We start from the raw sequence: 10,481 nt of genomic DNA, 5'->3' as shown, positions 1-10,481 counted from the left end.
CTTCAGATTTCAGCATCAAAGACAGCACTGAGACATAAGATGGTTTGAAGCTAAGGCCATCCTCATTGTGCATACAAATATGAATCATCATAACATTTCTTTTTACTACCAATATTGTTCTGCAAAAGATCCTTCACAAAATATTCATCATTTATTATATTATCACCAGGACAACTTGTTTTGCTTGTCTTCTCATAAATATTATTTCTGCTCAGAACTTAATACAATAATCTACTATTTAGTTTCCGTAATGAAGAATTGATACATTTAGCTTTTGCATGTGTAAATGTAACAGATTTCGCATAAGCAAGAGCAAATTTGTTTTTACAAAAGCACATTTGCACTTTAAAGGGCTCACGAGTTAAAGACAGCGCAATAGACTTTACATCACCTGGCTGAAATATATTAAACTTAGTTTTAAGATGGGTGTCCCAGAATTTTTTTTTTGTCCAGAATGCCTTGAAGGTGTATAATTTTGCTGAGTTAAGGGATTTTTTAAAACCATGTAAATTTGCCTCGGGGTTGAATAGAAGTATTACAGTTAGAGAAACTCACTGACCTCTCTCTCTTAGGCCGGCACCTTATCTACAGATAATTCTCAATGATAGGCAACGATTTTTGCTGAAAAGTCTTTGCCTTCAAATTCTACATTTCTTGGTAGCTTTTCCAGAACAGGGTACTTGGTTTTCTTCTCCTCCCCCCTGTCCCTGTGATGTTTTTGCACAACAATACACCAAGCACTTTATTCTATGTTGTTCTCTTTACACTGCACAGAGAAGGCAATTTCTTCTCCCCCTCTGTTATTAACACTGGAACAACTTTACATGAATTGGCATTGGGTTACATTTATGAACTGGGCACCCCAGAAGTTATATATGTGGCATTGGATGAAATTTAAAGCACTTTAAAGATTCATAACAAGTATTGACTCTTAATTCCTATGCATTGTTGTAAATGTGTACTGTTTGGTAAGGTCTGCGCCCGTCTGCGACCAGGGCCAAGGGCCCTGGTTCTTGGATCCACCATTGATACGAAGCCTGCACCCACCTCGCCCTCAACACAGGACGCCATGTCGACTGACACATCACGGCTCCGAAGGACCCTGCTCATGCTGAAACTGAAGCCACACCTTCGCCCACTCCAGCGCCTTTGCCATTCAGTTGTCCAACAGTGCACCCAACTGACTCAACTGCATCCTCCTCAACATGCACTCCCTTCACAAACACAGCACAGAAATCTGGGACCTCCTCAACTCCATAGCTCCAGACATCGCCTTCCTCACTAAAAACCTGGACCAGCCCCAGCTCAGGCCTGGACATTGCCACTGCCATCTTCAACAGATACAAAATCAACGCAAGGACCACATCGACCGACCACCCTCCGCCTGCCCATCCACCTAGATAACTTTACAACAAACATGGAAAACCTTCACGACCAGATCCAGATCAGCCCCAACACCACCCTCTGTGGAACCTTCATTCACAGGCCCCTGGTTCCCACCTGCCATTCACCAGTGCTATCATCGCCATCGCACCCCAGATATCGCTTCCACCGACTACATTCTCGCACCCCAGGTATCGCTTCCACCGACTACATTCTGCTTGGCGACCTCAACTTCTCTACAATACTGGTATGCAGTTCCTAATGCTCAGTGCAGGTTGCTGTGTATGATCAAGGGCTCCACATAGTGGTGTAGAGTTGGAAATCAGGAGAACGGTCTCCTCCTTTTGGAAAAAGACCTTCACACACCAAGCCAGCTAGGTGTCTTGCTTCATCATCGGGTCTACTCCTTATCGGGTCGGCGCTGCAATACCCGATCGGCACCCGTGATGGCGCCATCTTGGCGGAGATCTTTATTCCTTATGCCAGTGGGTGTAGGGCGAGTGAGGGCCCTAGATCAGTGTAGGTGATAGTGATGGGTAGGGATGTGAATTAAAATAGGGAAAGATGGTCCACTCAAAACAATTTTAATTAAATATGGCCACCCCCCTAATTAACAAGAATTTGCAATGAATAGGCCTCGCATTACCTAAAGTTTGAGATAGTGGTGTTGCAAATAATAACATAGTGTAGAGTGGAGCAGAGTGGAGTGGTGCAAATAGATTAAAATGGTATGGAGTAATGTGGATTAAAGTGCAGGTCATAGAATGTTTCAGAGGAAAGTGAAGTAGCATAGAGTTAAGTGGTGCAGGGTAGAGAGCAGTGGCATAGAGTGCAGTGGTGCAGAGTAGATTAGAGTAGCATAGAGGGGATTGGCATAGAGTGCAGTGGTGCAGAATGGAGTGGTAGGGATTAGAGTGCAGTGTTGTAGAGTGGAGTGGCATAGAGTGGAGTGGTGCACAGTAAAGAGGAGAGGCCTAAAATGGAATGGTATAGCGTGTGTTTGCTAGGAGTGAAGTACAGTGGAATGGAGGGCATTGGCATAGAGTAGAGTGGTGCAGATTATAGTGGTGCGGAGTGGAGTGTAGGGGCTTGGAGTGGTGTAGAGTGGAAAGTAGAAATCGAACCCTGGTGAAAGGATAGGGTCACTGCGCTATTTGGTAGGTTACAAACTAAAAATGGGGTGGGTAGTAGTGTTGTGTAGGCACAGAAGATTTAGCTTGCAAAACACTCTGAAACTAATTGGCTGGCCATTGCAAAGGTACAGTTGGAATTAAATAGCATCCAGTGCTCTCCAACACCAAGCTGTGCTATAAGCAAATCCTGGTGATCAATGTGCGGTTCGACAAGACCTAGACTTTGGCCTCACCTCTCTTGAACTCCTCCAGCACGGTATCGAGCTTGGTGACTTTAAATACAAAGTGCAGTGGGTGGTTGTAGAACTTGGTGATGATGCTGAGGGGCGTTCAGTCATTGGGTCCACCGTTCCAAGGCCCTTGTCATAGAGGATGTCCACTATTTTAGAGCTCTTTTACTCATAGACAGGGATGCAAATATAGCCGCTCTGCAAGATCTGTGACGTGGTGCTGAAGTCATGCATGGCACTCAACCTGAAACAGTCCTGCCCCAGCATCAGGGTGCCCTTCACAGTCATATTCCTCAGAGCATCTTTGCTAAACTCCTCCTTCACAAACTCGTTGCAAGACTCACCATTGTGCATCATGTCCACCACTTTATCTGACAGCAGGCATGGACTGATATCGTGACAGAAGGCCAGATTCAGCAGTTTGCCAAGTTGGAAAAAAAGAGGGAAAGTAGCGACCATAAACAAATGTCAGCCAGAGGGTGCAGACGCTCAGCTCCAGGCCCCAGTGTGAAGCGAGAGCTGCTGGAGCCAGCACACCTGGCAACAGGAGACAGCCCACTGCCAAAAAGATGGCAGGCGTTGGTAAACCCAGGACATCAGCTGCTGCATTGGCCACCACTGCCAGGATCGATGTGGCAACAAGGCCAGTCACTTTGCATTGCATTGCTCTTTCTGGGATCCACATTAGTGCAGTACATGCAGCTCTACTAGTTATAAGCTTAAGGAGCTAAGCTGCAAGCCATGTGCAAGACCACTGCCGGAGCTGCCAGGATACTTAGGAGCCAAGGTGGAGTACTTGGAGCCAATTTGCCATCAACTACCACCAGAGCACCAGCGAAGGTATCCCAGGGCTGGTCCAAAGCTGTCCTTGTGCAAATGTGATATAGCCATGCAGGAGCCTCCTCTGGGATAGCCACAGTCACCAGTCCCCAATACCCTCCCTACTCCTGTGGTTCCAGCTGCAATAGCCCCTCATCTTGGGGCCCCCGTCCCCGGAAAGCTGCTGCTAGACCACCTCCCGAGAAACCCAGCCAGGCCCAGGACGCATTTAGTAGTCCCTCTCCATTAAGGCAAAGGCTGAAGGAGCACCCAGGGGCACCCAGATGACACCCCCAATAAAGGATGCACTTTGGAGAACTTCGTGTTGCAAGCCCAGCAGCGCAGGGGGCGGGGCGTGTGTCATTGGGCCTGTTGGGAGCACAGTAAGCACCAGTAGCCTACAACTCCAGTCTCCTGATTCCATCATAGTCTGGCTGCCCAACACCATATTAGGTGGAGCAGAGTTGCAAACACACCCCGCCCACCAATTCAACTGTCATTGGTCCAAGAGGGAAAGAGAGCCACCAATAAAGAGAGGGGGGTCGAATTAATAAATTGTAAAGACGCAGATCGTCCCATAGTGGCAGACATGCTGGTAGGCCGCAGCTTTGTGTATTTCATCTCTGAGCTGCTTTCAGGCGAGGTAGCAACAACCAAATGCATGATCCTTTGCAGTTCTCTCTACTGTGGTGAGGAGGTCATTGTAGCACTGCACGATATTGTTGATTTCCGCAGCAGACCGGTCCAACCTCAGGCACCCTCAACATCCAAGTCAGCAGTCGGGCCTGCAATTGCCGGTCCGGACCCCATCCGAAATCATGTTCTTTGAGTGACAAACAATCTCTATTACTGACCTCCTGTCCTCCAGTTACACGTGTTTTCTCTGGGAGCCCGGGGCACAGTGTTTGTCCAGTTGGAGCTTGGCCACGGCAGAGCGCACAAGCATTTAAGTGGGACCTCCAGCCAGCTGGAACCCTGTTGACCACTTTTGAGCTCCTCTGCCAGAGGCCTTACTCCACTATCGTTAAATGGGTCATTGGAAGAAAATGGCTGTCTGCACAATAAAGACAGAAACAGCTGCCTGTTTAACAACAGAGCGGGACAGCACCAATATATAAAGCACCTGACAGTCTCTGCAGCATTTTAAAGGCTAGCCCAGTAGTAAGTCAGGTGGCCATTCAGAGCTTTCAGTTTGTTATGGCGGTAGGGAGGACTGTGGAGGTGATACTGTTAGTTAGGATTGGCAATGACAATAGGCCTGATTTGTTGTTGTAAGTGCAGTCTGTTTCTCATGTGGGTTAGTGGCCTTCCATTCCTGGTGTTCTGCAGAGTTTCTAGTTGCTCAAATGTGTGTAATTTTTTAAGTGTCACTCATAATCATTGAATGTCACTCATAATTATACCGAAATTATGAAAATGTCACACATAAGCAATCTGAAACCTTGGCAGCTATGCCGCGATTATACCCAAAAAATCTATTTCTTTACCTTTGGTATAATCGCGGCACCCGCGCTTTACTTTTAATGTTGCTTTACTTATACCAAAAGTAAAGAAAAACAAGTGGCGCGCGTCACGCCTGTGTCTGGGCACGATCATTGCTCCTCCTGCGGCCTATTGGCGTCTATTACGAGCTTGGTGCGCGTAATAGACAGCAATAGGCCGTGAGAGGAGCTATGTGCCTGCCTCTGGCCAATTGCGTGCAGTCTTTTACAATAAGACGCACGCAAAGGCCAATGGGGGAGCTGAAACAGAAACGCACACGCACAAGCGTGTGCGATTCCTAAGTCAGCTCACATTCCCCGTTTTTCACCTCCAAAATGCCTCACGCTGCTCGAGCAGGCCTAAAAATAAAGAAGACGCGTATCTTCACTCTAGGATATGAGGTTATACGCTAGTGATATTGGTCAACATGTTTCTTGCCCTTATTTCAATTTGATGGCAATTCTTCAGGACCAACTAGGATCTACCTACACTTTTTGGTAGTTTTCAGTAACAAGGTGAAGTGAGGTAAGACTACCCTTACAGCACCCTAAAAAGTGGTACCTGTAGATCTAAAAACAACCCAATTTGGGTCAAGGATGGACAGCATCAGCACCGGCCGGTGTAGACACTAAGGTGTAGTGTCAGTTCCTCAGAAGTCAGCGTCTGTCCTATCCTTCACTCGGCCGGTCCGGGCAGTCCTCAACTTCTACCTGGAGAAGCCCCATGACCAGAACACCACATGCCTTCTGGAAAATCTCACCAACATCGGACTGAAGCAGCTATTCACCATGCCAACCCATGCAGCGGGGCACATGCTCAACCCTGTCTTAACTGCCAGCAGGAACATCACCTATGACCACACCACCTAAGTCCTCTGGACTGACCAACACTGCATACATATTAGACCTTGACGTGTTTTTCCCCTGTCTTTTTGCCTCTGCCTGATGTACTTTTGCTGTGTGCTGAATTTCGTTTTTGCTGGTCTAGAAGTTTTTAGTACTTTGTTACTGCTGATCAGTGCCAAAGTGCAAGTGCTCATTCTGTAACTTGTGGATATGGATTGGTGTGTCCATGATTGACTTGCTTAACTTTCTACAAAGTTCCCAGTACAATGCACTGTGTGTGCCCTGGGCCTGTAAGTCAAATGCTGCTAGAGGGCCTGCAGTACTGATTGTGCCACCCACAAAAGCAGCCTTTCAAAGGGGTCTCAGACCTGCCACTGCAGTGTCTGCATGCTGTGCTTACTGCCATGTCGACCTGGCCAGTGCTGCCAGGCCCTAACATTCTCTTTTATTATAAGTTATTCACCCCTAAGGTAAGCCCAAGGTACCCCTGTGGGCAGGGTGCAGTGTATGTGAAAGGTAGGACATGTACTGATGTGTGCAACATGTCCTGATAGAGAAATACAGTGTATCAGAGTATGTTGTTTTTCCCTATTGAAAGGCTATCTGTTCCATAGGATAGAATGGGAGTTTATTTATAACATCTTATGAATATAACTCCCCATTGGCACAAGATGGGAAGATGGAGTTTAGTATGCCTGAAGTCAGAATATAAACTCTTTTAGTAATGATGATTTTCATATTGTTTGAAAATACCACTTTTAGAAATTGGGTGTTTTCTGGCTTATTTTTTATTTATTTGAAAAGTTTTATATAGCGCTGGCTAGACCCCGAAGTATCAGAGCGCTTTACATGAGAACAAGTTACACAAAGTTACATTTGTTACCATAGCATAAAATAAAAACATGTACGAGTTATCTGGAGCATGATGGACGGTGGGGGTGAGGGTTCGCAACAGGGGTGTAGGAGAAAAACAAAGAAGGTTTTGTAAGGCTTGAAAGGGGAGTCATCCGCAGGATCACGGAGGGAGAGGGCGGGGGAGGGAAAGGAGACACAGCGGAGAGTTGGGGAAAAACAATGTCCAATATCCCACAGAAGACCCGGAGGAGATGGAAAAAACACTCAGCAACAAGTACTATGCCTTTACACAGGAATGCATCAGGTTGTGGACTGAACAGCACAGAAACATACAATGCATCACTTTACTGGGAGGTAGTAGAAAGACTAATGTCTGTGAACCTTGACTCGAAATTAGGGTGCAGAGGTTGCATGCAAAACCCACGTTGAAGTGGAACAAGAAGGAAATTAAGGCAGCTACTACGTTGGGATGAAATATCTGTTGACACAACACTTGATGGTCAGGCACTATCCTACCCTGTGAAAAGAATAGGTTCCCGCATTCATAGGTTGCCTAGTTATCCTTTGTGAGGAGTAATCATACCATCACAAAGTAAATATTGAGCAGGAAACTGCACCTTAGCCGTGCTATCATCTTCCGGATCCTCTTCACAAGGAGCAAGCATCACATGGGTGATGTTCTCTACTGGGTTAGTCAATGTCAGGAGGACCTGACTTTCCTAGAGAGAATAAAAGCAAGGACATATTTCAGACAAGCTATCTTCATAAATGAGAAAGATATCCACTAAGACACACTTATCTAAGTAAAATGACCATAAACTCTTTATCTAGTGCTTGCTTCCAATCTTGCAGCACTGCAAATATGTTCTCTTTTCCCAATTTAAAAGTACAAGTTTTAATAGCTTTGGAAATTGAAAGGCAGGCAAGGCCCAGGTAATATATTAATCTGCTCCAGCCATTTGAAGAGATGGAAAATGTAGTGACGCGTAATCCTAGTTCTCCTCCAGGGGAATTGTCTTCGAAGTCATAGTCATTAGCACTGAATTAGCCCATGCGTGGGCGGTACAATTCGGTGCTTATGACATGATGATCCCCAGTGAACAAAAGAGCCCACTCAAAAGACCAACTGTTCTATCAAAGTCATGATTGGTAGAGTAACGAGGGCTGGTGCTTTCCTCAAAGAAAGCCTGTATATTTCTGCCCATCAGCCCCTGTCTGGCAGTGACAGGGGCTGGGGATGTGCATTCACTGTAGACAGCCTGTGAGGGGTTGACGTGTGTCCTGCCTTTCCTGGATGAGTCAGTGCTGGGCTGAATAGACCTGGGCTGCATTTAGAGTAGTAGGATGAGATTTCCTTGCACATGAATGGGCCTGGTCTGCCTTACTCAATGCTGTCTCCACCTCCAGCCAAGAATCTAGACCAGAGAAGCCAGAACTGGTTTGGATTAAGCCCAGGGATCTCTACCAACAGAGAACAAAGGAAAATGCTGTATAAATATTGAGCTAAAAAACGGTGTTGGATCTAGCCCTGATCTCTTGACTGGGTGAGAGTTTTCTGCTTAATTCAGAGACTCTGTCCATCACCACCCCTTGTTGTTAATTATTTTGTCCACCCTAAGCGTGGAAGGGTATGCTCAGACATGAGTCCCTTGCTCACTGCACCATCAGGATTCAAGCAAGCCGGGCCGAAGAGGCTGAAATGCCAGAAACCGGTCCCCGGTAGCTTGTTTCCTTTCCAGTGTAAGAATTGGCTTCGTAGTTTGGTCTGCCCTGTTCCCATCATGCACTGGGACAGGAACAGACTAATTTGCATACAGCCAGGTTCTGAAACTGGGATGATGCAGTGAGCTAAAAAACGGTGTTGGATCTAGCCCTGATCTCTTGACTGGGTGAGAGTTTTCTGCTTAATTCAGAGACTCTGTCCATCACCACCCCTTGTTGTTAATTATTTTGTCCACCCTAAGCGTGGAAGGGTATGCTCAGACATGAGTCCCTTGCTCACTGCACCATCAGGATTCAAGCAAGCCGGGCCGAAGAGGCTGAAATGCCAGAAACCGGTCCCCGGTAGCTTGTTTCCTTTCCAGTGTAAGAATTGGCTTCGTAGTTTGGTCTGCCCTGTTCCCATCATGCACTGGGACAGGAACAGACTAATTTGCATACAGCCAGGTTCTGAAACTGGGATGATGCAGTGAGCTAAAAAACGGTGTTGGATCTAGCCCTGATCTCTTGACTGGGTGAGAGTTTTCTGCTTAATTCAGAGACTCTGTCCATCACCACCCCTTGTTGTTAATTATTTTGTCCACCCTAAGCGTGGAAGGGTATGCTCAGACATGAGTCCCTTGCTCACTGCACCATCAGGATTCAAGCAAGCCGGGCCGAAGAGGCTGAAATGCCAGAAACCGGTCCCCGGTAGCTTGTTTCCTTTCCAGTGTAAGAATTGGCTTCGTAGTTTGGTCTGCCCTGTTCCCATCATGCACTGGGACAGGAACAGACTAATTTGCATACAGCCAGGTTCTGAAACTGGGATGATGCAGTGAGCTAAAAAACGGTGTTGGATCTAGCCCTGATCTCTTGACTGGGTGAGAGTTTTCTGCTTAATTCAGAGACTCTGTCCATCACCACCCCTTGTTGTTAATTATTTTGTCCACCCTAAGCGTGGAAGGGTATGCTCAGACATGAGTCCCTTGCTCACTGCACCATCAGGATTCAAGCAAGCCGGGCCGAAGAGGCTGAAATGCCAGAAACCGGTCCCCGGTAGCTTGTTTCCTTTCCAGTGTAAGAATTGGCTTCGTAGTTTGGTCTGCCCTGTTCCCATCATGCACTGGGACAGGAACAGACTAATTTGCATACAGCCAGGTTCTGAAACTGGGATGATGCAGTGAGCTAAAAAACGGTGTTGGATCTAGCCCTGATCTCTTGACTGGGTGAGAGTTTTCTGCTTAATTCAGAGACTCTGTCCATCACCACCCCTTGTTGTTAATTATTGTATAAATATTGGGGCCCGGACCCCAGAACTTTAGAATACTTCTGGACTTAAGAGGAACCTGTGCCAAGGAGAAGAGCTGGGAAAACTGAAGAAGTGCCTCCCTTTTGCAGTGTGCTGTCTGTGGTTGGCCTGCAGTGGCTGCTGTGGTTGTTTCTGCCTAGCAGGCGACTAAGAATTTGCTGTGTGCTGTGTATCCTGCTTGCAAGGGCTTGGCATAGAGCTTGCCTACTGTTCTGAGGTCTCAGGGACACAAAGTCTTAATTTCCTTTGTCTTCCTACATCTGGAACTGCTGTTTCAGATGCATCAGCGGGACATTTTCACCAGATTCAATACAGTCACACGCTGCACCCTAATCATGAGACCACAACGCCGGCATCCACCGCAAGGTCCTGGACTGGATCCACTTCTTCCTCTCCGGCCGAACTCAGTGCATCAGACTACCCCCGTTCCCAGGACTCCTTCCCTCACCCTCTTCAATGTCTACATGGTTCCCCTCACCACCATCGTAAGATACCACAGATTTACCACCATCTCCTACACTGATGACACCCAGCTGATCCTGTCCATCACCAACAAACCCTCGGCCACCAGAATCAAGATCCACAGCCGTATGAAGGCCATTGCCGCCTGGGTGAAGGGCAGCTGAATCAAACTCTACTTGGACAAGATTGAAGTACTCATCTTAGGATCCACACCCTCTGCCTGGGATGACTCCTGGTGGCCTGCTACACTGGGAACCCCACACAC

At 47.1% G+C, this 10,481-nt stretch overlaps 1 pseudogene; it reads right to left on the bottom strand.

The window, feature by feature from the left end:
- Positions 1-2,732: 2,732 nt before the first annotated feature.
- LOC144752485 (metal transporter CNNM3-like) lies at positions 2,733-4,013 on the bottom strand (annotated as a pseudogene).
- Between the last annotated feature and the right edge of the window lie 6,468 nt (positions 4,014-10,481).

The sequence above is a fragment of the Lissotriton helveticus genome, chromosome 5_1 (assembly GCF_964261635.1).
Source record: "Lissotriton helveticus chromosome 5_1, aLisHel1.1, whole genome shotgun sequence".
Classification (NCBI taxonomy): Eukaryota; Metazoa; Chordata; class Amphibia; order Caudata; family Salamandridae; genus Lissotriton; species Lissotriton helveticus.
The sequence above is the reverse complement of the archived record's forward strand: the minus strand, read 5'-3'. Positions and strand labels throughout refer to the sequence as shown.